We start from the raw sequence: 27,450 nt of genomic DNA on the forward strand, positions 1-27,450 counted from the left end.
TATAGAGAATAGTATTACTGTCCTAAAATTTTTCTATGTTTCAGTTACTATCTTTTTCTTCCTGACAACTCCTGGAATTTACTGATTTTTATGCTTTTGTCTTTACAGATTGTCATAAGTTGGGTCCTACACAGATATTTCTGATGTCTTCTTACAGTTAGTAATGTGCACTTAAGATTCCTCCATTTTATTTTACAGCATGTTGACATTTCTTTTTATTGCAGAAAATATTCTACCACAGTTTATTCATCCATTGAAGTATATGTTGATTGCTTCTAATGTTTGATACTTAGGAATGAAGTTTTTATTTGGCCTCTTGTTTGGGTTTTTGTGTCTACGTCTTTTCAATTTTTTTGTGTTAACACCTAGGAACACTCTTGTTGACTTGGGGGTTAAGACTAACAACTGTCTTCCAAAGTGGTTTATCATTTTACATTTGACCAGCCATGAATCACAGTGTTCCTATTTCCTTGCCAGCATTTGGAATTGACAATGTTGTGGATTTGTCAATTATATGTGTGCTTTGGTGTCTAATATTTAAAATTTTTTCCTCCCTATCAATTGAATAATGTAAACTCCTTGAGTTTAGTGACTTTGATTTGTTCACTGTTGAGTCCTCAGAGATAACACAGTATGTGTCCCCAAGTTGTTACTTAATAAGTATTGATTGAAAGAGAAAATGAATGTCTCAGCAGGAGTGGTATAGAGTTGTCTATCTCTGTCTGGGTAAATGTCATACAAGGTAACATGTTAGAAAATTTATTGAGTTTGGAAATTTTAGCCAAATCCTACATTATAGCTTTTGTCAATAATGAAGTTCATGCTGTGATGTCTGTCATATGCATGCATCTATTTGGGTAGGGACAAGGGAAGAGAAGGGCATTATTTATTGGCTCCCTAAAGCCACAATCAAAAGTTCCATAAAAGATGAAATAAGTAGAAATTTTCATTTTAAAAATTTAAACTAGACTTATGTGAAACTGATACATATATCACCAAATTGTGCATATTATGGGTTTCTATGTAATGTTTCCATATATGTATGTATAATTTAGTGTTTAAATCAAGTTAAACTTATCTGTCTCCTCAAACATTGATCAGTTCTTTATGTAAAAACTGTCAACATCCTTTTTTTAAATTTAAAACAATTTTTCCAGTTGTAGATGGACACAATACCTTTATTTTATTTATTGTTATGTGGAACTGAGCATTGAACCCTGTGCCTCATACATGGTAGGCAAGAGCTCTACCACTGATCCACAACCCCAGACCTCAAAAATTTTTTCTAGCTCTCTTCCTCATTTGCTTCCTGGCCATGTGGAATGAACAGTGGTATTCTCACTACCATGTCCTCTGGAAACCCCACCAGCACCCTCAAAGCAATGGATCTGCCTGATTGTGGACTGGAATCATTAAAATTGTGAGCCAAAATAAACATTTTCTCTTTATAAGAAGTTAATTATCAAGCTACTGCCTGCACCTGAACGGTAGGCAGACCGTGCAACCCGGAGAAGGGGCCCAGCAGCCCGCCGGCCTAGGAAACAGACAACCCCAATTGGAGGAGGGGCCCAGCCGCAGACTGTGCCTGCATCGTAGGCAGACCGCGCGACTCAGAGAAGGGGCTCAGCGGCCCGCCAACACGGTAGACAGACCTCCCCAGTTGGAGGAGCCCAGCCTCCCACCTGTGCAGTAGACAGACCACTCCAACTGGAGGAGGGGCCCTGCTGCCTGCCCGTTCAGTCACCCAACCTAGCTCTTGACAAACATAAGGTTTCCCCAACACCCCCACCTCATCAAACACCTTATGAGAAAAACTGATGGAACTCATCACGGAAAGTCCCACCAACCCTTAAAACCCACCAACCAGTTGGCGTGGCTACCAGTGCGGCTCTGCAGTGGATCAGGCACCTGGTTTACATCTCAGAGAATAAGAGTAAAGAGGCCACAGGTGGAAGCTCAAGTCCTCTCACACTGACTACCACCACCATCCTGAATCCAGAGACTCAAGCTAGGAATAGACAATGCCACCAATTGGAAGAAATGAAAACAGAGTTCTGAGAGACATTTCTTTTTCTTTCTTTTTCTCTCTTCTCTCTCTCTTTTCAGCCATTCACCCTGTCTCCTCTACCCTTCCCCCTCAGGTCCTCGCAACCTCAACATATGTGAAGCCAAAAATTGTGCACGAAAAAGGTCTTTAACAACTGAATCACCAGAATAATATACTATAGAGGAATTTCATATGCCCCACCTCCCTCACCCCTTTTTATTTCTTTTCTTTTTTCTCATATTTTCTTTTTCCCACACTCTTTTTTCTCTTCCTTTCCTTGTTATTTGTTTTCTTCCCTCTTACTCCCTTTATCCCACTTGCAACCCCCTAAATTTTACTATTCATAAGTAGGGTAATCTTATAAATACAGATAGGAATTTGAATCTATATATTCTTCCATAAATTACCCATCTATTGGTTAGAGCTTTCCAAAGTTACTAAGTTAGATTAACCCCATACCCTCACTCCTTTCCCCATAAACATAACATCCTACTCCTTAAATTCAGTTTTCTTCAAGCTACCAGAAACTTTATGCCTTTCATGAAACTCATGACTATATTTGTAAACGATAATCGAAACCAACATTTGTAGAGATAGAGTCTAGCTATGAATGTAGTAATAAGGAAAACGTGTGCTTAGATGATGTACTATTGATATTGAGAACTGTTAACATTGTCTTTCTCCACAAAAGGGAGACTTTGCAACTATACAAGAGCAATATAAATATATAGGGGGAAAATTCAATAACACAACAGTTTCACAAAGCAGAAAGAAACTCGAGCAGTATGAAAAGACAAGGAAAGAAAGGACCACAAGCAATAATGGTCAACTCAACTTTAGAAGAGGTAATATCTGCAGCAGATGGAATCTCAGATAAAGAATTCAGGATATATATGCTTCAGATGATCTGGAGTCTCAAGGAAGACATTAGACAGCAAAATTAGACAATGAAAGATCACTTCAGCAATGAATTACATAAACAAATCCAAGAAGCAAAAGATCAACTATACAGGGAGATAGAGGTTATAAAAAACAAACAGAATCCTAGAAATGCAGGAAGCAATAAGCCAACTCAAAAACTCAAATGAGAATACTACCAGCAGAGTAGAACACTTAGAAGATAGAACATCAGACAATGAAGACAAAGTATTTCAACTTGAAAAGAACATAGACAGCTCAGCGAGACTGTTAAGAAACCATGAGCAGAACATCCAAGAAATATGGGATAACATAAAGAGACCAAACTTAAGAGTTATTGGGATACAGGAAAGTATAGAGGTCCAATCCAAAGGAATGAGCAATCTGTTCAACGAAATAATATGAGAAAACATCCCAGACTTGAAGAATGAAACAGAATCCCAAATCCTAGAAGCCTACAGGATGCTGAATGTACAAAATCATAAGAGATCCACACCTAGACACATTATAATGAAGATGCCCAACATACAGAATAAAGAGAGAATTTTAAAAGCTACAAGAGAAAGGAAGCAGATTACATTTAGGGGTAAACTAATCAGGATAACAGCTGATCTTTCAACACAGACACTGAAAGCTAGAAGATACTGGAACAACATATTTCAAACACTGAAAGAAAATGGGTTCCAACCAAGAATTGTGTATCCAGCGAAATTAAGCTTCAGGATGGAAGATGAAATTAAAACCTTCCATGATAAACAAAAGTTAAAAGAATTTATAGTTAGAAAACCAGCTCTTCAAAACATCCTCGGCAAAACATTATAGGAAGAGGAAATGGAAAATAACAATGAAAACCAACAGCGGGAGGTAGTACAGTAAAGGGAAAAAATAATCAAAGAGGAAAAACAAACCATGTTAAATAACAAAAATAAACAAATATGGCTGGAAAACAATCCATATCTCAATAATAACCCTAAGTGTTAATGGCTTAAACTCACCAATCAAGAGACACAGGCTAGTATACTGGATAAAAAAAAAATCCAACAATGTGCTGCCTACAGGAGACACATTTGATAGGAAAAGACATACATAGACTGAAGGTGAAAGGTTGGGAAACATCATATTACTCATATGGACCTCAGAAGTGTCCATATGAGTAATATGATGTGTCCATACTCATATCAAATAAAATAGATTTCAAGCCAAAGTTAATCAAAAGGGATAAAGAGGGACACTACATACTGCTCAAGGGAACCATACACCAACAAGACATAACAATCATAAATATATATGCCCCAAACAATGGTGAGGCTATGTTCATCAAACAAACTCTTCTCAAGCTCAAGATTATAATAGACCACCATACAATAATTATGGGAGACTTCAACACACCTCTCTCACCACTGGACAGATCTTCCAAACAAAAGTTGAATAAAGAAACTATAGAACTCAATAATACAATTAATAACCTAGACTTAATTGACATATATAGAATATACCACCCAACATCAAGCAGTTACACTTTTTTCTCAGCAGCACATGGATCCTTCTCAAAAATAGATCATATATATGTCACAGGGCAACTCTTAGAAATTATAAAGGAGAAGAGATAATACCATGCATCCTATCTGATCATAATGGAATGAAACTGGAAATCAACGATAAAAGAAGGAAGGAAAAATCATGCATCACTTGGAGAATGAACAATAGGTTACTGAATGATGAATGGGTTATAAAAGACATCAAGGAGGAAATTTAAAAATTCTTAGAGATAAATGAAAACACAGACACAACATATCGGAATCTATGGGACACAATGAAAGCAGTTCTAAGAGGAAAATTGATTGCTTGAAGTTCATTCCTTAAAAAAAGAAAAAAACAACAAATAAATGATCTCACACTTCATCTCAAAACCCTAGAAAAAGAAGAGCAAAACAACAGCAAAAGTAGTAGAAGGCAAGAAATAATTAAAATCAGAGCTGAAATCAATGAGATCGAAATAAAAGAAACAATTGAAAAAATTGACAAAACTAAAAGTTGATTCTTTGAAAAATTAAATAAGATCGACAGACCCTTAGCCATGCTAACAAAGAGAAGAGAGAGAATTCAAATTACTAGCATAAGGGATGAAAAAGGCAATATCACAATAGACTCTTCAGAAATACAGAAGATAATTAGAAATTATTTTGAATCCTTATACTCCAATAAAATAGAAGATAGTGAAGGCATCGATAAATTTATTAAGTCATATGATCTGCCCAGATTGAGTCAGGAGGATATAGACAACCTAAACAGACCAATATCAATTGAGGAAATAGAAGAAGCCATCAAAAGACTACCAACTAAGAAAAGCCCAGGACTGGATGGGTATACAGAGGAGTTTTACAAAACCTTTAAAGAAGAATTAATACCAATACTTTTCAAGTTATTTCAGGAAATAGAAAAAGAGGGAGCTCTTCCAAATTTATTCTACAAGGCCAACATCACCCTGATTCCTAAACCAGACAAAGACACTTCAAAGAAAGAAAAATACAGACCAATATCTCTAATGAACATAGATGCAAAAATCCTCAATAAAATTTTGGCAAATTGGATACAAAGACATATCAAAAAGATCATGCATCATAATCAAGTAGGATTCATCCCTGGGATGCAAGTCTGGTTCAATATACGGAAATCAATAAATGTTATTCACCACATCAATAGACTTAAAGATAAGAACCATATGATCATCTCAATAGATGCAGAAAATGCAGTTGACAAAGTACAGCATTCCTTTATGTTTAAAACTCTAGAAAAACTAGGGATAACAGGAACATACCTCAATATTGTAAAAGCTATCTATGCTAAGCCTCAGGCTAGCATCATTCTGAACAGAGAAAAATTGAAGGCATTCCCTCTAAAATATGGAACAAGACAGGGATGCCCTCTCTTACCACTTCTGTTCAACATCGTTCTCGAAACACTGGCCAGAGTAATTAGACGAAAGAAATTAAAGGCATAAAAATAGGAAAAGAAGAACTTAAATTATCACTATTTGCAAGTGACATGATTCTATACCTAGCAGACCCATAAGGGTCTACAAAGAAACTACTAGAGCTAATAATTGAATTCAGCAAAATGGTAGGACATAAAATCAACACACACAAATCAAAGGCATTCCTGTATATCAGCATCAAATCTGAAATGGAAATGGGGACAACTACTCCATTCACAATATCCTCAAAAAAAAAAATACTTCGGAGTCAACCTAACAAAAGAGGTGAAAGACTTATACAATGAAAACTACAGAACCCTAAAGAGAGAAGTAGAAGAAGATCTTAGAAGATGGAAAAATATACCCTGTTCATGGATAGGCAGAACTAACATCATGAAAATGGCGATATTACCAAAGGTTCTCTATAGGTTTAATGCAATGCCAATCAAAATCCCAACGGCATTTCTTGTAGAAATAGATAAAGCAATCATGAAATTCATATGGAAAAATAAAAGACCTAGAATAGCAAAAACAATTCTAAGCAGGAAGTGTGAATGAGGCGGTATAGCGATACCAGACTTCAAACTAACTACAGAGCAATAGTAACAAAAACAGCATGGTACTGGTACCAAAACAGGCTGGTGGACCAATGGTACAGAATAGAAGACAGAGAGACCAATCCACAAAGTTACAACTATCTTATATTTGATAAAGGGGCTAAAGCATGCAATGGAGGAAGGATAGCATCTTCAACAAATGGTGCTGGGAAAACTGGAAATCCATATGCATCAAAATGAAACTGAATCCCTTTCTCTTGCCATGCACAAAATTCAACTCAAAATGGATCAAGAAGCTTGATATTAAATCAGAGACTCTGCGTCTGATAGAAGAAAAAGTTGGCTCCGATCTACATATTGTGGGGTCAGGCTCCAAATTCCTCAATAGGACACCCATAGCACAGAGTTAATAACTAGAATCAACAAATGGGACTTACTCAAACTAAAAAGTTTTTTCTCAGCAAGAGAAACAGTAAGAGAGGTAAATAGGGAGCCTACATCATGGGAACAAATCTTTACTCCTCACACTTCAGATAGAGCCCTAATATCCAGAGTATACAAAGAACTCATAAAATTAAACAATAAGAAAACAAATAACCCAATCAAAAAATGGGCCAAGGACCTGAACAGACACTTCTCAGAGGAGGACATACAATCAATCAACAAGTACATGAAAAAATGCTCACCATCTCTAGCAGTCAGAGAAATGCAAATCAAAACCACCCTAAGATACCATCTCACTCCAGTAAGATTGGCAGCCATTCTGAAGTCAAACAACAACAAGTGCTGGCAAAGATGTGGGGAAAAGGGTACACTTGTACATTGCTGGTGGGACTGCAAATTGGTGCAGCCAATTTGGAAAGCAGTATGGAGATTTCTTGGAAAGCTGAGAATGGAACCACCATTTGACCCAGCTATCCCCCTTCTCAGTCTATTCCCTAAAGTCCTAAAAAGAGCATACTACACGGACACTGCTACATCGATGTTCGTAGCAGCACAATTCACAATAGCAAGACTGTGGAACCAACCTAGATACCCTTCAATAGATGAATGGATAACAAATATGGCATTTATACACAATGGAGTATTACTCTGCAATAAAAAAGACAAAATCATGGAATTTGCAGGGAAATGGATGGCATTAGAGCAGATTATGCTAAGTGAAGCTAGCCAATCCCTAAAAAACAAATGCCAAATGTCTTCTTTGATATAAGGAGAGCAACTAAGAACAGAGTAGGGAGGAAGAGCATGAGAAGAAGATTAACATTAAACAGAGACATGAGGTGGGAGGGAAAGGGAGAGAGAAGGGTAATTGCATGGAAATGGAAGGAGACCCTCAGTGTTATACAAAATTACATACAAGAGGAAGTGAGGAGAAAGAGAAAAAAACAAGGGGGAGAAATGAATTACAGTAGATGGGGTAGAGAGAGAGGATGGGAGGGGAGGGGAGGGGAGGGGGGATAGTAGAGGATAGGAAAGGCAGCAGAATACAACACACACTAGTATGGCAATATGTAAAACAGTGGATGTGTAACTGATGTGATTCTGCAATCTGTATATGGGATAAAAATAGGAGTTCATAACCCACTTGAATCAGATGTGTGAAATATGATATGTCAAGAAGTATGTAATGTTTTGAAGATGAATAATAAAAATTAAAAAAATTTTTTTTCTAGCTTATTTTTATTGATGCGTTGTAATCGAGGTCACAGAGTAGTGTCTGCTTTCCAGATCGAAGCTGTGCTGCGGATGTTAGCAGAGGGGCAGCCTGACAAGTGAAGATGCTGCTGACTTCCCAGCAGAAACCTGAGAACACTAGATGTATACAACCCCTATTCAGTCTCCCAGATTCATGATGTTAAGCTGTTTTTATAACAAATCTTCTGAAAATTGTTTTTCAGAAGTAGCATTACCCAATCTGTCCTAAAGGACATCTGTGCATTAGTGACAGATAGTGGGACTTGACTTCATTGTAATACTAAAGTCTCCAAGCAGGGAAAACCCGAAGGCTCATTTCCATAACATGGAAAGTATAAGGAAGCATGTTCCCAGACTTCCTTGTGCAGGAAAGTCCCCACCCATGTTTGTGATGATGTCTTCTCTGGACCAAGTCATGTATTCCCTGCCAAATAAACTGCAGCTTGCTCTGGCAGCCAGCAGGGCTTTGGGAGAAAATCCTCATTTGCAAACAAATTGGTTTCATATCATCACTGTTCTTGGTGTATGTTCTGCCTGGATTCTCACCAAGAGGTAGATCCATTAAGTTGGGTCACACTGTCATTGTTCAAGGAACTGGAGGAATTGTGATGCTGTGTGTAGAGGGGTGCTGTCACAGCCCACCATCCCTAATCTCTGGGTTCTTGCTGCTTATGGGGAAGGTGCAGAATGCAAAATCTGGGGAGGTGGCAACTACAGATCCTCAGCTTCACTGAAGGGCTTCAAGCTAGCCTTGTGCTGCAACCTTGGGGATGTGCATTCATTTCTCCTGCTCACCTTCTGAACCCAGGCCCAGGGTTTACTGCTGCAGCTTCTATAGTAACTGGGCCACCTGCAAGATGGTTTCTGTTGCAAGGACAGTACCCTGCACCAGTATTCCCATACCTCTTCCTGGAGACCAGCCTGTTTCTCCAAGAACAGGGACAGAATTGAGCTTTGGGGCTCTGGTTCTACTTGGGCTGTTGTTGCCCACACAGCCCTCCGTTCAGGGTACTGTCTCTGGAAGTTCAGATCATTGGTAGGACTGGTCATTTTCAAAGGGCACAGGAAAGTATAAGGAAGCATGTTGTCTGACTTCCTTCAAACTTAGCAACTGTGTCTGAAGGATCTTCATTATGCCTCCATGTGTCTTGATTTGTCCAGGTTTCACAGTCTAATTTTTTTCAAAATCAATTATTGATTACTACCAGTTATTTTATCCTTTAATTCTAAATTTTCTTCAAAAATATCATTTTTATCAACAAATTAATTAGGCATATTAATAGAGTTCACTGTGATATTTTTTTTAAACCCATACAGCCTGCACTGATCATATCCATACCTTCTCTTCCACTCCCTCCACCCCAGCAGACTTCCCAGTTGCTAGTAATCACAATTTTACATTCAGGTAAATTTTTCACATATTTTTTTTAATAGGAGAGGAAATAAGATACTTTCTTTCTATGTCTGTTTTTTTTTTGCTTGCTATGATTTTCTCCAGTTCCATTTTTTCTCTTTTTTGTTGCAAATGACAGGACTTCTTTCTTTTTAATGAGTGAATAATAATTCATTGTCCATATATACCATATTTTCTTCATTCCATCTCTTGGTTAATGGGTACCTAGACTGATTCTATGTGTTAGTTATGAGTAGTGCATGCAGTTAGTTTAACTAACTCTTTTGTATGCTGACTTAATTTCTTTTGGATATATACACAGGAGTAATGTTGTTTGATATTATGATAGTTAAATGTTTAGTTTTTTGTGGAATTGCCATATTGTTTTTCATAGTGGCCTTACCAATTTACATTTCTACCATCAGTATATAGGAGTTTCTTTTTCTCTAGGGCCTCACCAGCATTTGTTAATTTTTGTTGTTTTGATAATAGTCATTCTAAATGGTGTGAGATTTTATCTCATTTCAGTTTTGGTTTGTATTTCTCTGATGGCTGATAACAAATTGGCTCCATGTCATCATTGAGCAAAATAAAATACACTTATTGGTCTTTTATATTTTTTCTTTTGAGAAGTGTGTATTCAGATCATATACCCATTTTTATTTGGATGACTTGTTTTTGTTGTTAAGTATTCTTTTATTTTCTTCTATAGTTCAGATAACAACCATATGTGAGATTTATAGTTGGCAAAGATTTCCTCCCTTTGTGTAGTTCATCTTCTGTTGGTTTTTCCTTTGCTGTGTAGAAGCTTTTTAGTTTGATATAATCCAAGTGTCAGGATTGCTTTTATTTCCATGCTTTTGGGAAATATTCAGCTATGGTCCTACTTGGAAAATCATTGCCTGTACCCATGTATTGGAGAACAACATTAAGGAAGGTTAAATTGGAGACGGGTAAGGAAGTCAAGAGCTCTTCAACTTGCTTGTCCTAAACAGAGCTGAGGAGAATGTTTTCTCTTCCTTCACAGTCAGATGACCTGATCATCGAGTTTATTTCTTCATCTCTAAGGGGAACTGGAAAAATGGCAACATTTTATAACCAATTCCTCCATCTCCCCCTATGATTTATTTTATCTCAAAGAAACCATGGGAGAAACTTTCTGGGTTTCTATCCTGTTTCTCAAAGTCTGTTTCACCATGTGCCACAGCTATGACTATCCCATCACTACAAGTGCCCTGCTGAGTTCAAGTCCACTTTTTACTGAGGTCCAGTTATGGAGGTCTGTTTAATTAAATCATTGGCTATTGGTGATGGAACTTGGTTTTCAGTCCTTTTCCCTCCCAGGGTGGGATTGAATGTTTCAACTGTTTACTTACATGATTGGTTCCTCTAGCAAGCAGCTCCCATTCTGGAACTATCTTGAGGACCATCAAGAGTCACATAATTGGCATAAGGTTAAGTATGAATGAACGGGGCATGTTATGAATAAAAAAACTGTCTTCTCTTGTCTTTATTGTTCCAAACCTCTTTTGGGAATTTGGGGAGGAAAACCCAAATATTATAAAAAAGATGCTTTTATTACCCTTATGGTTGAGAAAGGTTGTAACGTGTTAGAAACTCTGTGCCAAGACCTGAGCATGAAAACAAATGTATATTTCTTTTATAACCCAATATTGTGAGTTCAATGTCCATATGTCCATAATAGATTTCCATGTATTCAGACTGCTTCCTTAAGATTGTGGAGATTTTTTATGTTAATAAAGAAAAAAATGTGCATAATCTACATTCTACAATCTGCAAAATATTGACCCAGGTTCCCAAAGTCCTTGACTTGAAGTCTGCCTCTGAATTTAAATCATTTCAGGCTTCCCTTTACCTGAGGAGGGAGGATTAAAAATCTTTATTGACCTTTGCCCAATATTTATCTTGACTGATACCTGTGACAATAATGACCTCAAGTACTGTGGTCCTGCCAAGAGGAGCAGAATTTTTATTCTCTAAGAAAATGACAAATCTGGTGAAACAAAGATAATGTGTGGGTAGAATAAAAGCACTTTCAGTAGATACTCTACCACTGGTCTTAGGAATGTTTTGCTTGTCAGCCCCTAAAAGGAACTTTAAAAGACTGTGTAGCCTCTTATGCAATTTTACATTGAAAATATTTCTTCATGTTATAGAAGCAATGGTTTCAACTTGTGGAACTTCATAAATACTGATCTTTAAATTGATTACATCTCTTTTTAAAATATACCTCTCAGTGTCTAGAAACCATAACAAAGTGTTAATCCCCATGATCCATTAAAAGAAGAATAAGTGGAAATTCTGTTATTCTGGTTATCACTAATTCTGTGGGGGATAAAGGCTTTTCCCTTTCGAAAAAAATGTGTTTTGTTTAGCAGTTAGATGTTTTATACTCTTTTCCCCCTTGGACTAATATTTATGTCACACTTTTTAATGTAAATTTTTTTATTTATGTATGAGAGCAGAATGATTACAATTCTTATTACATATATAGAGCAAATTTTTCATATCTTTGGTTGTATACATAGTATATTCATACCATTTTATATCTTTTTTTGTATACATAGTATATTCACACCAGATCAGTTCCTGTCTTCATACATGTACTTTGGATAGTAATGATCATCACATTCCGCTATCATTAATTACCCCATGCCCTCTCCCTTCCCATCCAACCCTATGTTACACTTCTTTTATCCACTAAACACATACATATATACATGTTTAAAAATTTCCTTTCCTGTGGGGTGTTAGGCTTTAAGGTTGTAAAAATTCTTTTGTATTGGCTCATTGTTAAAAGTCTGATCAGTATACAATATTGAACACATCACAAGTTTACTATAAATTTTGATAAAAACATTATTAAAACAATGAAATTCCATTTGAAATCTTAGCAAGGTGAATGGGAATTTTAAAAACTGTAATCTGATGTATCCATCATCAAATCATATTATTGTTAGCATAAGGTAGTTTTCAACATTGATGATATTCCTAATTTTCAACTTGATGACACAAACTGATAAATTTGGTCTCTTAAAGTAGTAGATAGAAATGGAATGAGGTTTGATAGAAAGTTACCCAAGTTTTTGAAAAATTTAGTTCTCTATTCATGATCGTATAGTAAAGTATTATGAAAATTATTTGTAATGGTCTACCAAATAAGAATTTGATTGTTATTGTGTTAGCTATTTATTGATGTGATCAAAGTGTCTTACAAGAACAACTAAAAGGAGGAAAAGTTCATTTGGGGGTCATGGTGTCAGAGGTCTAAATTCATGGACTCCAATGCTCTGAGCCTGAGATGAGTGAGAACATTAAGGCAGAAGGGCATGGTGGAGGAGAGATCTCAGCTTAGGGAACCTCAGACAAGATATAATCCACAAGAGCATGCCCCCAGTGACCAACTTCCTCTAGCCACACTCTTATCTGCCTAATTACCCCTAGCAGTTTATTCAAGTGATTATTACATGAATTAATCAGCTGGTGAGGTTACAATTCTCATAGCCTGATCTTTCCACCTTTGAAAATTGTTACATCCGCTAACATGAGCATTCTGCATTCACTAGAACAATAATAGACATTCTTTGATATTGTTCAATGTAAAGAATAAAAACTGAGATAAGTTGCAAAAGATTTGTTATTTCTTATTCAGTTATTTGTTTTCTCAATTTATCAATATTTATACAAAATTTTTCATTTTACATTTTCAAAGTACCATATCAGATTATTATTCTCAGATCAGTTTGGGAAAATAAAACAACTATGCCATTATACACTGTTTACATATGTTTTTATTCCCAATGGCTTTGAATACATATTTTTTGTTAACATTTGAGCTAGAAAGTTAACATAGTCATGTTAAGAAGATTGTACATCATGAACAAATTGTTTTCATCCCAGGGTTGTAAAGATGGTTTAACATATGCAAATTAATGAATGTAATTCTCCACATAAATGTTTCATGACAAAAACTACATACTCATCTAAATAGATGCAGAGAAATCCTTCAACAGAATTCAGGACCCATTCATGATAAAAGCACTTGAGAAAGTAGAGTAGAAAGAACTAGAGATAGAAGGATTTTTTTTCCATTGCTGAATTATAACTTTACATAAAAGCAGAATTTCTTTTGATATGTTCATAGGTGAATATAGCATAATTTGGTCGATTTTATTTCCTTGTTCTTCCCCTTCGTCCCCCTTCCTCACTTATCTTGATTCTCTGACTTTATTCTAGATCTTCCTTCTATTTTTGTGAGATCTTCCATTCTACTTTTAAAATTCCTTTTTTTTTCTCTCCATCTTCCTTATATCAGAAAAACATTCAACTCTTGACTAAATCTGATACATTTCACTTAGCATGATGTCCCCCAGTCCTACCCACCTACCAGCAAATGAGACAATTTCATTCCTTTATGGTTGAATATAGGAAGAGCATAACAGTAGTGGAAAGTGAACAGGCAAAGGGAGGAGGAGGGGGAAAAAGGAAACATTGGGAATGTATTGGAGCAAATTATGTGATGTGCGTATCCACAGATGACATAATGAGTCCCACTACTACCCATAATAAAAATTTAATGAGAGAACTAACAGGCCAGGTGTGGTGGCACACACCTGTAACCTCAGTGACTCAGGAGGCTGAACCAGGAGTGTTACATATTTGAGGCCCTAAGCAAAGTAGTTAGACCCTGTATCAAATACAATACAGCACTTGTTTGCATGAGCTCTCTTTGCCCTGTGAGTAGGTCCATGGAACAGGGTATAGGAGAGTGTGGCTGTGGAGTCGCTAATCAAGGCCCCTGGAGACCGCACAGGAAGCAGGTCTGATTTTATTGCACAATTACCATGTATATATACTCAGGCATAGCTAAGCAGATTATAGGCAGCCACCAATGCATTTTCTGCTAATTCTCCTTGCAGTGTCCAATTGAGGAGTGGCCACGGAACAAGCACAGGGACTACAACACATGGCCTCACACCCTGGCCTGTGCCTATGAGGTAAGAAGCCTGCTGTTTAGACACCAAGCATGAGGGGAGTGGTCTGCCACTCAGATGCCCTTAAGGTATGCCATGAATGCAGTACTCCATGCACTTGTCCCCACACTTACTGTCTTGCCTTTCCCCTCTCTTGCACTTTGCCTTCTTTGATGAGATGATATAGCACAAAGGCCCTCATCAGATACCAACACCATACCCTTGGACTTCCCATCCTCCAGTACCATGAGCCAAATAAACTGTTCTTCTTAAATTTCCAGTCTGTGGTATTCTCTTACAGCAGCCAAACCTGTAGTAAGACATTAGGGCAGAGGTGACTTCCCAGACCGTGTTCTTTCTTGTCATGGTGGAGATTTTGAGAAAAGTGCTTTTGATATTCTCTCAGACTTTTTATTTTGGGGAAAATGTGGACCATCATTTCTCTATGTAAATTCCCTCAGTTGCATTTGACGTCTCCCTTCATTGTCAGAATTTAAGCCTGTAATATGTCTCACTTGCACTATTCTATGCAGTCTGCTTTTCCATATCTCTCTTCTTTTCGATCAACTTATGTGCTGCCAGCACAGTACATTTTCTCTGGCCTAATCATGTTTCTTTCTTCCTTAGTCTTCCCCATATTATTCTTTGTTTGCAGTTTGAAGTCCAATGTAGTCAACTGAAGTCAAGTTTCCGGCTTTTCTTTCAGTTGCAATATGTTTCAGTAAACTGGCATGCCAGTCATTCTTCAAACACCAGAAATGTTGAGTGCTGGCTAAAATTCTCTCCACCTATAACATCTTCCCTTTCCTGCCTGTTAATTAGTGAATAATATTTAATTATGTATATATGCTACATTTTCTTTATCCATTTATCTGTTGATGGACAACCTATCTGATTTTATATTTTGGCTATTGTGAGTTGTGCTGCAATAAATATAAGAGTGAATGTCTCTTTTATGACAATTGTAGTTTTTCAAATATGCACCCAAAATGAGATAGTTGGGTCATATGGTGAGTTTATTTTTAATTAATTCAGGAAAGTTTTTAGTTTTTCCATAATGGCTATACTAATTTTTTAGTTTTTCCATAATGGCTACATTCCCACAAGCAGTGTGTAAGACATACATTTCCTCTGCATTTTCACCAGGATTTGTTAGTTTTTGCTTTCATTGATAATAGCCATTTGGACTGGGGTGAGATGATTTCTCATTGTGTGTGTGTGTGTGTGTGTGTGTGTGTTTGTGTGTTTTTTAAATAAATAGTAATTTATAATTAAGTGAGCTTCCCCTACCAGGAAAAAGAAAATAAAGCATATGAAACAACCTCCACAAAATACATTTTAAAAATTCTCTGACATTTAAAAGCAATTGGGTATATTCTAGATCTAACTTGCAGCTGCAGTACTGTTACCTACAATGCAGGCTCAAATAAATACTACCTACATAATGTTTATCATTGTGCATTAGCATGAGTTTGCATGGTGGAGGAATTTTGTTATTTTCAACATTTTCAGAATCAATAGCTGCTAATGATTGACTTTGGGGCTTAATTTCAAGTGGATATTTCTCCACGATGTCTTGAACTTCTTTGCAATTCCATCTGTCCAAACTATTAAGTCTTTTTCAAGTTTTGTGGCTTCATTCAGGATTCTTTCCTGTCTTTCATTCAACTGAGACAGGAGGTCCAAGATCTTATACATCTGCTTCACACCTAAGCAAGCATCAGGAGACCAACTCTTGGGTTCTAGCCTCCTGGGAGTGGTGTGGCTAGGTATGTAGTGATCAAAATCCTCCTGACTTGGATTCAAAGACTGGGCATCCAATTTCTCAACGAAAGCCCCAGCACAGCACAAGTTGGTGAAATAGTATCTGTCCTCCCCATCATCAGCCAGCTGGGGTTGTAGAAGCAGGTGATGTAATGGATGTAGGATTACAGGTGGGGTGGGCTTGTCCTTCAGCACAATGTAGATGAGATTGGGTAAGAAGCAGAAGAAGGCTGAAGTCATCCCCAGAAGCAGGCTCATTGTTGGTGATCTTGATGGTGTTGAAGTTATGCTTGCTACACTTGGTGATGCAGGCCAACTTATCTTGAGGCACATGCTTCAAATCCCTATCAATGACATTTGATCCTCTTCTGAATGGTGCAGTCTTTCTTATCATCAGTGATTTCTGAACAGAACACAAATTTAAAGAGGCGAGTTATGATGGACTTTTTAATCTGATCCATTATCTTTTCAACTGTTTCTGGAGGTACTTTTCCATGAGTCAGCATTCTTTTCACCACATTCTGGTGAAACTCCTTACTACACTCTGACTACTCCTCTATCTCAAATCCCTTTTGTAATGTATCTTTCCAAAAATATCTTGGTCTTTTTTTTTACAGATCTCTTGTCTGTTTTTTTGGACGTTCTTGAGAAACTCTATGAACTCCTTAGACACCGTTTCAGTACTGGTTTGGGGGTTTAAGGACTGGGAGCTTTTGCTTCCTGAATTTCTGACCTTTTTGATCCAACTCTGGAACTTGCACTGAAGAATTTCACCTTGTGGAGCTTTTTACTGGTTTCCTTTTCTTCAAATTTGGAAAATGTGATGAAGGCTGCCCCTGGCTATTCTGACTGCTGCTTGCAAAGGCCTCTTCTTCCTCCTGCTGAAGTCCTTCAGCCAGCTCCCAGTCCTTCTGGATCTGCTCCTGCTGGGCTCTGTGGTACTCCTCTCTCCAGCACTGGGAGCAGAAGCCCTGATGGGCAGGGATGCCATAATAGCCACAACCCTTCTTGTACAGGAGCTTCCACTGGTCCATGTGAATTCCTAGGTGCTCAGACTTAAGGATCCTCTTCTTTCTGCTGGGTGGCCCCTGGAGTCAGCACTACAGCTGCCCAGGCTGCTCCAGTTGGTGCCTCCTTGTGTTTTTGATTTGCATTTTGCTAATGATTAGTGACAATGAAATATTTTTCCTATACATGTGGATGATTTGTATTTTTTTAATTATATCATTTGTATTTTTATTGTTGTGTTTCTAAAATTCCTTATATATTTTGGTAGTAATTCCTGTCAGAAAATTAATTGGGAAGTATTTTCTCCTCTTTTGTAGGTTGTATATTTACTCTGTTGTTTCCTATGCTTTTTCTTTGACCTAATTTTAGGTTTTCATTTGCTGTCTGTGCTTTTGGGGTGTTATTCAAACAGTCTTTCCTTCTATGTATGTATTGAGTTTTTTCTTCCATGTGTTCTTCCAGTAGTTTTATACATCTAGGTCTTAAACTTAGGTCTTTAATACATTTTGAATTGAGTTTCATACATGGTGAGAGGTGGTGGTTAAAAAAAACCTTTTATTTTTTAGGATTTCAAAATGAAGGTGGATAACCATATCTCTACTTCAAACAAAAAACCATAAAGTGTCAATAACATGTCTTTTATGTTCAATTTTGTGAATTGTCCCTCCACAGTATCAGTGTCTCTCATAATGTACTTTCCTTCTTATTTTTTGTTAGAATATTTTCTTTTCCCAGAGAGTATTGGTTGTGTATGCACATTCTGATGTGCTTAATTAAACATGTGCTAATTAGCATATCATTGGGAAACTATTCACAGCACTGAAAAAGTGACCAAAATTTGAAGCACATAACTCTTTTATTTACAAGAAGCTCATGAAACAAATGTAGCAAAAAAGTCAACATGAAAGGTACAACATCAACTTCTTAGGAACTTCTGTGCCTCCTTCACAATAGGTCATATACCATACATGACAGCGATCCCACAATAAAAATACAAATACTGATTCTAAGAGGCATTCTCATACAAGTTCCTTAAACAAAATAGGTTTCTAAAGTTATGTCTCTCCCTAGAATAAGTCACATTGCACATAAATTACGTTGTATCAGAAACAACCCCAAAGCTCAGTGGCTTATAACATTTATTTCCCACACACAGTACATGCAGACTTAGGATCTACTTAAAGTTGACTATAACTTGAGTTGGATCCTTTTTGAATGTTTTCTCATTCTGGAACCCAGGTGGGAGGCATGGTGAGGAGGATGTCCACATATGCAGTGGTCTCAAGATATTAAGAGAATAGTCAAAATAACTAGTGCTGTGCTGGCATTGTAGCTCAGTGGTGGAGCACTCATCTTGCATATGTGAAGTCCTGGGTTTTATTAAAAAATAACCAGTGCTTACAAGATGAGATGGGAAGGGTTTTGCAGGTAAGAAGTGAGCACAGGAGGTTGAAATTGGTTTCCTGAACCTGAAGGAGGAGACACCTACATCTGTTAGTACTAAAATGACATAGATATATTATTTTACAACATGGAAGATTTGGGGGCAATATAAATATGCCTGATTAGTAGCATATAGTGTGATGTGAAAAATGAAATGAAGTTGTAGGTTGCCTACATAAACAGAATTCAGATCATGAAAAATATTATATACTATCAAAAATTTTTTGAATTTTTTCTCTAAAGGTTATTTTATAAAATATCCTTTGATATTTAATAAACAAGTCTAAAACAGTGAATTGAAACAGCTATTTATTTAGCTCATGCATCTGTGGCTTGGTAATTTAGACTAGTCACAGATGGGAGTTTCTTTGGTCCTAGCTGAACTCACTCATGCATATGATGTTAGAGACTGATAACAGGCAAGTTGGCTTGTGAAGAAGAGCATGTCAACTGGAATGAAAGGGGAAATTTTACCACATTTTTGTCATTATTCATCAGGCCAGCTTGGTCTTGTTCACATGGCCACTTGCAGACTTTGAAAATGGAGGGTGAATGAAAACCAAGCACATTGAAGTTTCAATTTGGAACTAGCCTCATTGCTTTTGTACATTCTATTGGCCAAATGGAGTCCTAAAGGCAGCTCATATTCTATTGGTGAAGAAACAGACCCTACTTCTTGATTGGAGAAACTACAAAGTCACATTGCAAAGGGGTGTAAATACAAGGGTGGAACATTGAGGCCAGTTTTGCAGTTTGTCAGTTATGTGGAGCCATTGTGGAATTTTGGGCAGGGATTTGACATAAGCAAATTTGACTTAAGGAGGCATGCTTTTACTGAGCTGTGAAAATGGATTTAAGAGGACAAAGGTGAAGGTTAAGGAGAGGGGTTATTTTCTAGAAAACAGACAGAAGTAGACAGCATTGTGTTAAGTGAGATAAACCAGATTGAGAAAGTCAATGGTTGTATGTCTTCTCTCATATATGATAATTTGGAAGCAAGAAGATAAAAAGGGATGAGGTCTCATGAAAATTGAGGGAAAAGTAGTAGAGTAGGGGCAGGGGACGAAGGTGACAGAAGAGGGAAGGAATTGGAAGGTACTGGGGAATGAAATTGACCAAATAATGTTATGTGTGTGTATGACTATGTAATAGTGCATCCTATTATGACGAATAAGTATAATGCACCAAAGAGATGCTAATTCATCATCCCATTGGAAAACATTGAGAGACTCATTTAAGGAAGAGTTAGTAAAGAAAGAGAAGTCAGGTAAGCTTTGAAGGATAAAGAAGATATAATCAAGGAGGCCAAGGCTTGATGTATATTGGGGATTAAAGGACCCAGAGAAATTAAGTGTGAATATAATATTCTGACCTTTTAAAATCAGCAGTGAAGAAGTTGTTCAAAGGCATAGGCAGTGTAGGATAAATAGTGTGTTTCTTCTAAGAGATGACTACTTATGTTTAACACATTACAATGTATTAAACCACAAAGTACATGTCCAGCGGGAGGCATATTTGCCTGGATTTTAGGACAGAGTTCTGGAATTTAGAAAGTGATTTACATAATGATAGCAAGTCCTATATGGGAATACATGCTATCACTCCAGAAGAGGACTTTAAACAAGACGTTGGGATTAGGAAAGAACTCTTGGATATGCTACATTTTTTTTAAAAAGGTGAATGGAGGAAGAGAATTGATAAAGAGAATAAGAAGCAGCAGGAAGAAAGGTGAGGCAGGAACAGGAGAGAACACTGTACCAAGAGCTAAGGAGGAAGACCTGGGTGAATGATTTCAAGAAAGACATTAGAAAATGACTAATAAATGGTCATAGTAAATTACTGATGATCCATTTCATGGGTAGTTGTAATGAAATGATGGAAGCCAAAGCCAGAATGAAGTGGGTCAAGGAACAAATATTAAGTTAGAGGGAAAAAAGAGATTTAATTTATTGCAGTAGTGTAGTGTTGATTAACCCAGGGCCTTCATATTCTAGGCAAGTGCTGTGATACTGAGATGCTACTGCAGTCTAGAAAATTCGATTTCTAAAGGTGGGGATGAGTTAATTCAAAATTGGGAGAGACACACAAAAGAGATGAAGAACAATGTCCTCTTGATCAATCTTTGGGTTTTTGAAAAACATTTTTTTCTGTTCTTTAAGATCACCCAGAAATTGTTAAAATTAGCAAATTCTTCCTTCCCTCAAAGTCCCAGGTTGTTTACTTCCTTAAATAACTTCCACTCCCATCCCACAGAATTTAGCCTTGTTTTGCATCTTGGGTTAACTCTGGAAGGAGACTATGGATAACATCCTTCAGATCCCATTATGATGGAACTTTCATGTCTTCTTTCAACTCCTCATCTTTTAGCTATTCCTACAGATAGTCCTAATATTTCCAAAGCAGTAGGATTAGGATTCCATTGACCGAGGGGTCATGGGGAAACTTTTTCTGTCAAGCTCTCTCCAATTGGGTAATTGGACATGTGTAGATTTTGTCCATAGTATGCAAGAAAGAAATGTAAAGAGCAATGACCTAATGCTACCAGAAAAATGGTTTATATTCTGTTTTCCAGCTTTCTTTCAAAAAAATTCAGCTGTTTGAAGAAAAAATTATAAAAAATTTATAAAAGAAATGATTCACACAAATTTGAAGTTTGTAAGAATCAATTCAACCATGGAAAGTAAAACTTCATGTGCCTAGAATTCAATTGCTGACTGTAGTATGTAAGATTCCCCAACAAGTGATTATGATTTCCAGGTTAAACACACTAAGTAGTGGAGTTTCCCGGTCATTGTAAGCTACAAGTGTACAATTTTATAGAATCTGACATTATTTTTAAAAATTTTTTTTATTGTAGATGGTCACAATATCTTTATATATTTATTTCTATGTGGTGCTGAGGATCAAACCTAGTGCCTCATATGTGTGAGGCAGGTGCCGTACCACTGAGCTACAGCCCCAGCCCAGAATCTAACATTCTAATATGGATATTGAATGTTGTCCTTGTGAAGCTCAATTTAGAAAAAGGATATATTGTTGTTGTATTTCTTCAGACTATTCTCTCTGACTTTTCTGTGGAAGGCACTATTTTTCTCACATGTCAGTCAAACAATTTGATAAAAATGAAGATGAATATATTATTGTGAATGTGATTTTTTTTACATTTAAATAGGATGTTTTGAAAACACTTCTAAATTTCCAAAAAAATTGAGGAGATAATATTAGAAGAGTATATTTTAACCATACCTTGTACACACAGTGCCCATTATTATTAATTTATTCCTAAGAAGGGAATTTTTTTACAACAAATGAACCAATATTCATGATTTTTTCCCCTTTGGTAGTAGGAATTGAATTCAGGGTTTCACATATGCTAGGCACGTCTCTATCACAGAACCACTTCCTTAGCCCAACATTCTTGATTTTCCCAATTTTAAACTCTTGTTCTTTTTCTATACTAGAATTTCTGCAGTCCCCCACATTTCATTTATTTGTCATATCTCTTTAGGTTCCTTTTTGCTATGATATTTCTTCAGATCTTTCTTGTTAGATGACTCTGACAATTTAGGGGAATACCATTCTTTATATTATTGATTGTCTCTGAGTTAAAATAAGTTTTTCTAATGATTATAGGTGGATTTTTTTTGAAGAAGGTCACAGATATAAAATTCTATTCATCACATTATTGCAAGGGTATGTATTATCAAAGTGAATGTTGACTACTGATGCTGAACTTTATCACCTGAGTTAGTGTTTGTCAGGTTTCTCATTGTGAAGCTACTTTTCCCTCTCCTATTCCCACACTGTACAGTTCATAAGGAGATTGCTACATGCAGTTAATGTTTTATGACGGAGGAGTTATGCTCCCATTTTTTAGGGTGGTGTATTATTAGTGCTCTCCAGAGGAACAGAAGAAATATGAACATGAATATTTATTTTAAGAACTTGACTCATGGAAATGTGGGGGCTTGATAAGTCCAAAATTTGATCTGGGTAACTTTTCTGCTGAAGACTCAGGAAGGAGTGGCAGATTGAGGCCAAAGAAAGTCTGCTAAGCTTTTAAAAGTTTATTATATCTTTCAGTGTTAAAATTCCCATTTTTTATATCTTCTGTTTTTTGTTGAGTCTATTTTTTGTTTCTTATTTCTTTTTCTATTAAATTATTTATTCATCCAAATTTCTTATCCATGATTGCAGAATGCAATTTATTTTACATTACACATATAGAGCACAATTTTTCAAGGCACTGATTGCACACAAAGTATTTTCACACCATTCATGTCTTTATACATGTAGTTAGGGTAATGATGTCTAACTCATTCCACCATCATTCCTATCCCCCTTACCCCCTCCTACCTCTCCCTCCCCTTTTCCCTATCTAAAGTTCCTCCATTCCTCCCATGCTCCCCCCCCATTGCCATTATGAGTCAGCATTCCTTTTGAAAGGCCAATGAGTCACCCAAGATGGAAGGAGAGGAAGAGACCAGCAGCCTTAGCCTGCAAGCTTCAGCTTAAGGGTTGCTTAGGCGATGAGGTGGGTGCTAATTGGCAGGGTGACTCAGGAACAGGCGAGCAGACACTGTGTCCTGTGGGGATAGGTCTAGAAAACTTTGACTTTGGTGCCCTTCTGCTTGGTGCCTTCTGTGAGGAGCGGGAGGGGTAAGGGATTACATGATGTTCTTCTCCAGAGACTGAAACTTAACTTCAGCAGGGAGAAACCCCATAGGGGAAATAAAACCAAAAGGCAAGGTCTCCCACACACCCAATACCCTTGTTTCTCTTTTGGGGATGGTGGTTTTTTTTGGGTACCTGAGATTGAACTTTGGGCTTCGAAACCCCTGAGCCACATTCTAGCCCTTTTTATTCTTTATTTTGGCATAGGGATTTTCCAAGTAACTTAGAGCTTTTCCTTTGTTTCAAGATTGTTTGTATCTTCTTGTTGAAGCATTTTTATCATAGTTGTTTTAAAATCTTTGTTGGATAATTGTAACACTTTTGTTATCCCCCCTCCCCCCCTGTTGATTATTGTTTTTTTCCTAAAATCGAGTACTTCCTGGTCCTTGTTATGATTAATTGTTTTGTGTTGAAACATGTATATTTTTATTTTGAGGTTTTGGAGTCTGGGTTTTATTTAAACATTATTTTTAGCTGTTTTTTTCTTCTGATATCAGTCCAGTAGGAGAAAGGGGCACATTACTTAGCTTCTTGGCACCTCAGGAAAGGAGTCTCCTTATTATATCCGGGTGAATATGGGAGTTGCAGCTTTCGTGCTCTTTCCCTATGTCTTTAAATTTAATAGTACACACAGTTTAAAAATAATTTTTTATATATTGCACTGATTTGCCCTTATGCCAATAAAGGAAAAGTCTGGAGCTATTGCCCAAAGAATTGGAAGTCTTTTAGTTCTAGTTGCTACTTTTTTTCTACTGATGCAAAATCTTGGAAGGCGAGTCAGGAGAACTGCTCTAGAATGGAGGCTCACCTAGTGGAGATCAACAGCAAGGAAGAGCAGGTAGTTTCTAAGAGACAATGGAGTCATGAGCCTGTCTGACTTTTGTACTTGTCTTTGCTAAGAAGGGATATTGATGCTGTGACAGAAGACTTTCCATAAGACAGATAGGAGAGGCTCCCTCAGCCTTCACATGCCACACCTTGTACTTACTCAGTGTAAATCATCTACCCCCAGGGAAATTGTGGCATTCAACATGTAGGACCTGGGGGTTTAGTGAAAGGATGAAAATATTTCTGTCTACAACAGCAGTTGGTTATTTCAATATATAACTGTTTTCTGAATGATCAACTGCATAACAGAAAGGAGAATTTACTTGAATAGGCAAAGTTAAATCAAGAGACTCACAATCAGCAACCAGGAATGAAATTTTAAGAATCTGTAAAGTGCTGGTTTTTGTGGCACATGCTTGTAATCCCATGGGTTTGGGAGGCTAAGAGAGGAGGATCTCAAGTTCAAAGAAATCCTCTGAAATGTAGAGCAATTTAGAAAGACCCTATTCCTAATTGAAATATAAAATAGGTTGGGGATGTGGCTCAGTGCTTAAGCACTCCTGGGTTCAACTTCAGGTACCAAAAAAAAAAAATCCATGATATAATGAAAGTAAAATGATTAAATTCGTAAGAATTTTCTCATGCACAACTTTGAAGAATGTGCTCTCAGTGAATAAAAGAAGGAAGTTGAATTTGAGATAATAATTCATTATGATTGTAAGTAAGAATTGCTTCATATTTAATAAAATTAAGAATCACAGATGATGTCTTTGATCCTTTTGTGCTCAACAATCTGCAGTTCTGAGGTCCCCATCTGGTTATTCCTGAACCATCTCCTTTTGTTTTCATTTTTGTATGACCATAAAGAGTTTAGTTGAAAAATCACACTGTACCTTTAAAAATGTATAATTATTAGTTGTTAGTAAAATCTTTCAAAAGATATAAAGAAGATGGAAATGTTAACTGTGACAATTTGATCATTATGCATTGTGTATATGTATCAAATTACTTGTTACTGATAGATTTTACAATTAAAATAAGAAGAAATAAATCACCAAAATTTTTAAGAATTATTTTTATTGGTGAATTATATTTACACATGAGAGTGGACTTCATTCTGTTTTATTAATACTAGTACATAGAATGATTTGGCAAATTAAAAAAAAAACCTCAGTTTTAGCTGAGTATCTAAAGCCTATGATTCCTTTCATTTTTGTTTTCCTTTAGGATTTCCTCACTCAGAATATGGATAAATACGCTGCTTATTTATGGGGCTATCAGATCCAGAGGGTCAAGGACACTGGCAATGGGTTGATCAGACCCCATACAACCAAAGTGCCACGTGAGTACAGAATTAGATAAAGGAATCCTGGTCCTGGGTCATGCAGGAAGTTTAGAGTGTTCCAGCATCAGTTCTGAAACTAAAACAGCTCACTCTTGTCCTGTTGCACACACAGTTAATCAATTTTATTACCTCATTAAATTATCACAGAACCCTAGGAGGCACACATTATTTTTCCTATTATAGAACTGAGGAAATTGAGTTTGGAGAGTATAGATAGTTCAGCTAAGGTCATCCAACAATAGTCTTTAGAACCAGATGGATTCTACTTTGCTTTTAAAAACACTATTTATTCTCTATGTTTAAAAATCATGGTTTTAAAGATTACTGCATATTATTGTGACTTAATATTTCTCATAAAGCAAAAATCCTACATTTGAATAGTATTACAATATCTCATATTTATGTAATCTTTAAAGGCATTTAAATATATTAGTATACTTCTACCTTTGATCTTTATATCTTCTTTGTGGAATATATAGTGCTGTTATTCTGGTCCAGTTTTTAGATGGGCAAACTGAGAATCTAAGAAATTATTTGACCTAGAAAACAGGAATAAGTAGAATATTTAGAGATTTAACAAGTTCTTCAGACTTCAAAATCATCCCTTTAAAAAGGGAAAAAAGCCTATATTGATACATGGGACCATGGTGACTTCCCCCATCATATAAGAAAGCCCCATGGGTTGACAGTCTCCTGGCAACAGGGCCTATGTTTAGAGGAGAGCCTGTGGGTAACTTTTGGTCAAATGTTTAGTGCAATAAGGTATGAGAAAATATGAGTGATGAGGGCAAAATTTTCAAGATAAATGCCAGAGGTGTTGGTGGGGGAGAAACTGCATGAGAATTGGGAAGGGTTGGTGTGGGCATATCTGACCCTGACTTCCACAAAGTTCCACCCCAGCTTCTGACCCCATAACTGACTATAACCCTTTTAAAAGAAGTTTTGGAAGAATAACTTCATCCTTTTTCTCTGTTTCAGATTCTGGCATCCAGGTGAGCCAAGTCATAGTGAAGAGCATTGTGTTGTAGTAAATCATCGCCCTACATCATTGCAATGGGGCTGGAATGATGCACTTTGTAAAAATCATGAACAATCAGTTTGTGAAATGATGAAGATCTACTTATGAATCAACACTTTTCATGGACATGTTTTTGGATTTGCATTCATTATCTAGAGCTAGCTCATAAGTTCTTCTTTATGAAAGACATTCCATAGACTTTTAGGTATGTGGTCAACTATTTCACTTTTGAGGAAATGTTAGTGTTGCAAATGGAATTTATCAGTTTACTTCCTACAGAGCACCTAATACAATAATTGTGGGGGACTTTTACTTTATGTACAATGAATTTACTCCATATTATTTCTGTACCATAATAATGGTACAGAATTTTCAAAAGATACATTTTACTCAAAATGCCTTTGACTGCCTCAGTAAAGAGAGTAATTGAACAGGAGTGAAATATTTAATCCTGTGTCTAGCCAGTGCTGGAATTCTTCACTCTACCTTGTGTTGTATGAGTGTGTTTCAGTGTCTTTTACTTATTTTTCTCTAGAGCATCTTTACATCAATGTATGTGAACAGGTTTTATTTGAGTTTTGGGCTTAAAGAGTGATATAAAATCAGAAGACATTCTACTGAGCGCTAATCACTGAAATGGATTGTAAGAAGTAATACAGTAGTTATGGTTTTAAGCCATTAAGATTTTGGGTAGAATGTTCAGTACTGGGAGAATACTTTTACTTTCACATGACTATCATTTTGTAGAAATTTTGGTAATGTTGAAGCTGGCTGATTTCTCTGAGGTTG

At 36.6% G+C, this 27,450-nt stretch overlaps 2 pseudogenes across 1 annotated transcript; one reads left to right on the top strand and one right to left on the bottom strand.

Annotated features, from left to right (window-relative positions):
- Positions 1-15,986: 15,986 nt before the first annotated feature.
- Positions 15,987-19,291, bottom strand: LOC144365074 (rab5 GDP/GTP exchange factor pseudogene; annotated as a pseudogene).
- A 684-nt stretch (positions 19,292-19,975) lies between these two features.
- Positions 19,976-27,119, top strand: LOC144365075 (C-type lectin domain family 4 member A-like; annotated as a pseudogene). The gene is made up of 4 exons (XR_013423340.1): positions 19,976-20,063; positions 24,157-24,308; positions 25,526-25,640; positions 26,622-27,119. The product of XR_013423340.1 is annotated as a C-type lectin domain family 4 member A-like (transcript).
- Positions 27,120-27,450: the final 331 nt, after the last annotated feature.

This window comes from Ictidomys tridecemlineatus, chromosome 6 (assembly GCF_052094955.1).
Source record: "Ictidomys tridecemlineatus isolate mIctTri1 chromosome 6, mIctTri1.hap1, whole genome shotgun sequence".
Classification (NCBI taxonomy): Eukaryota; Metazoa; Chordata; class Mammalia; order Rodentia; family Sciuridae; genus Ictidomys; species Ictidomys tridecemlineatus.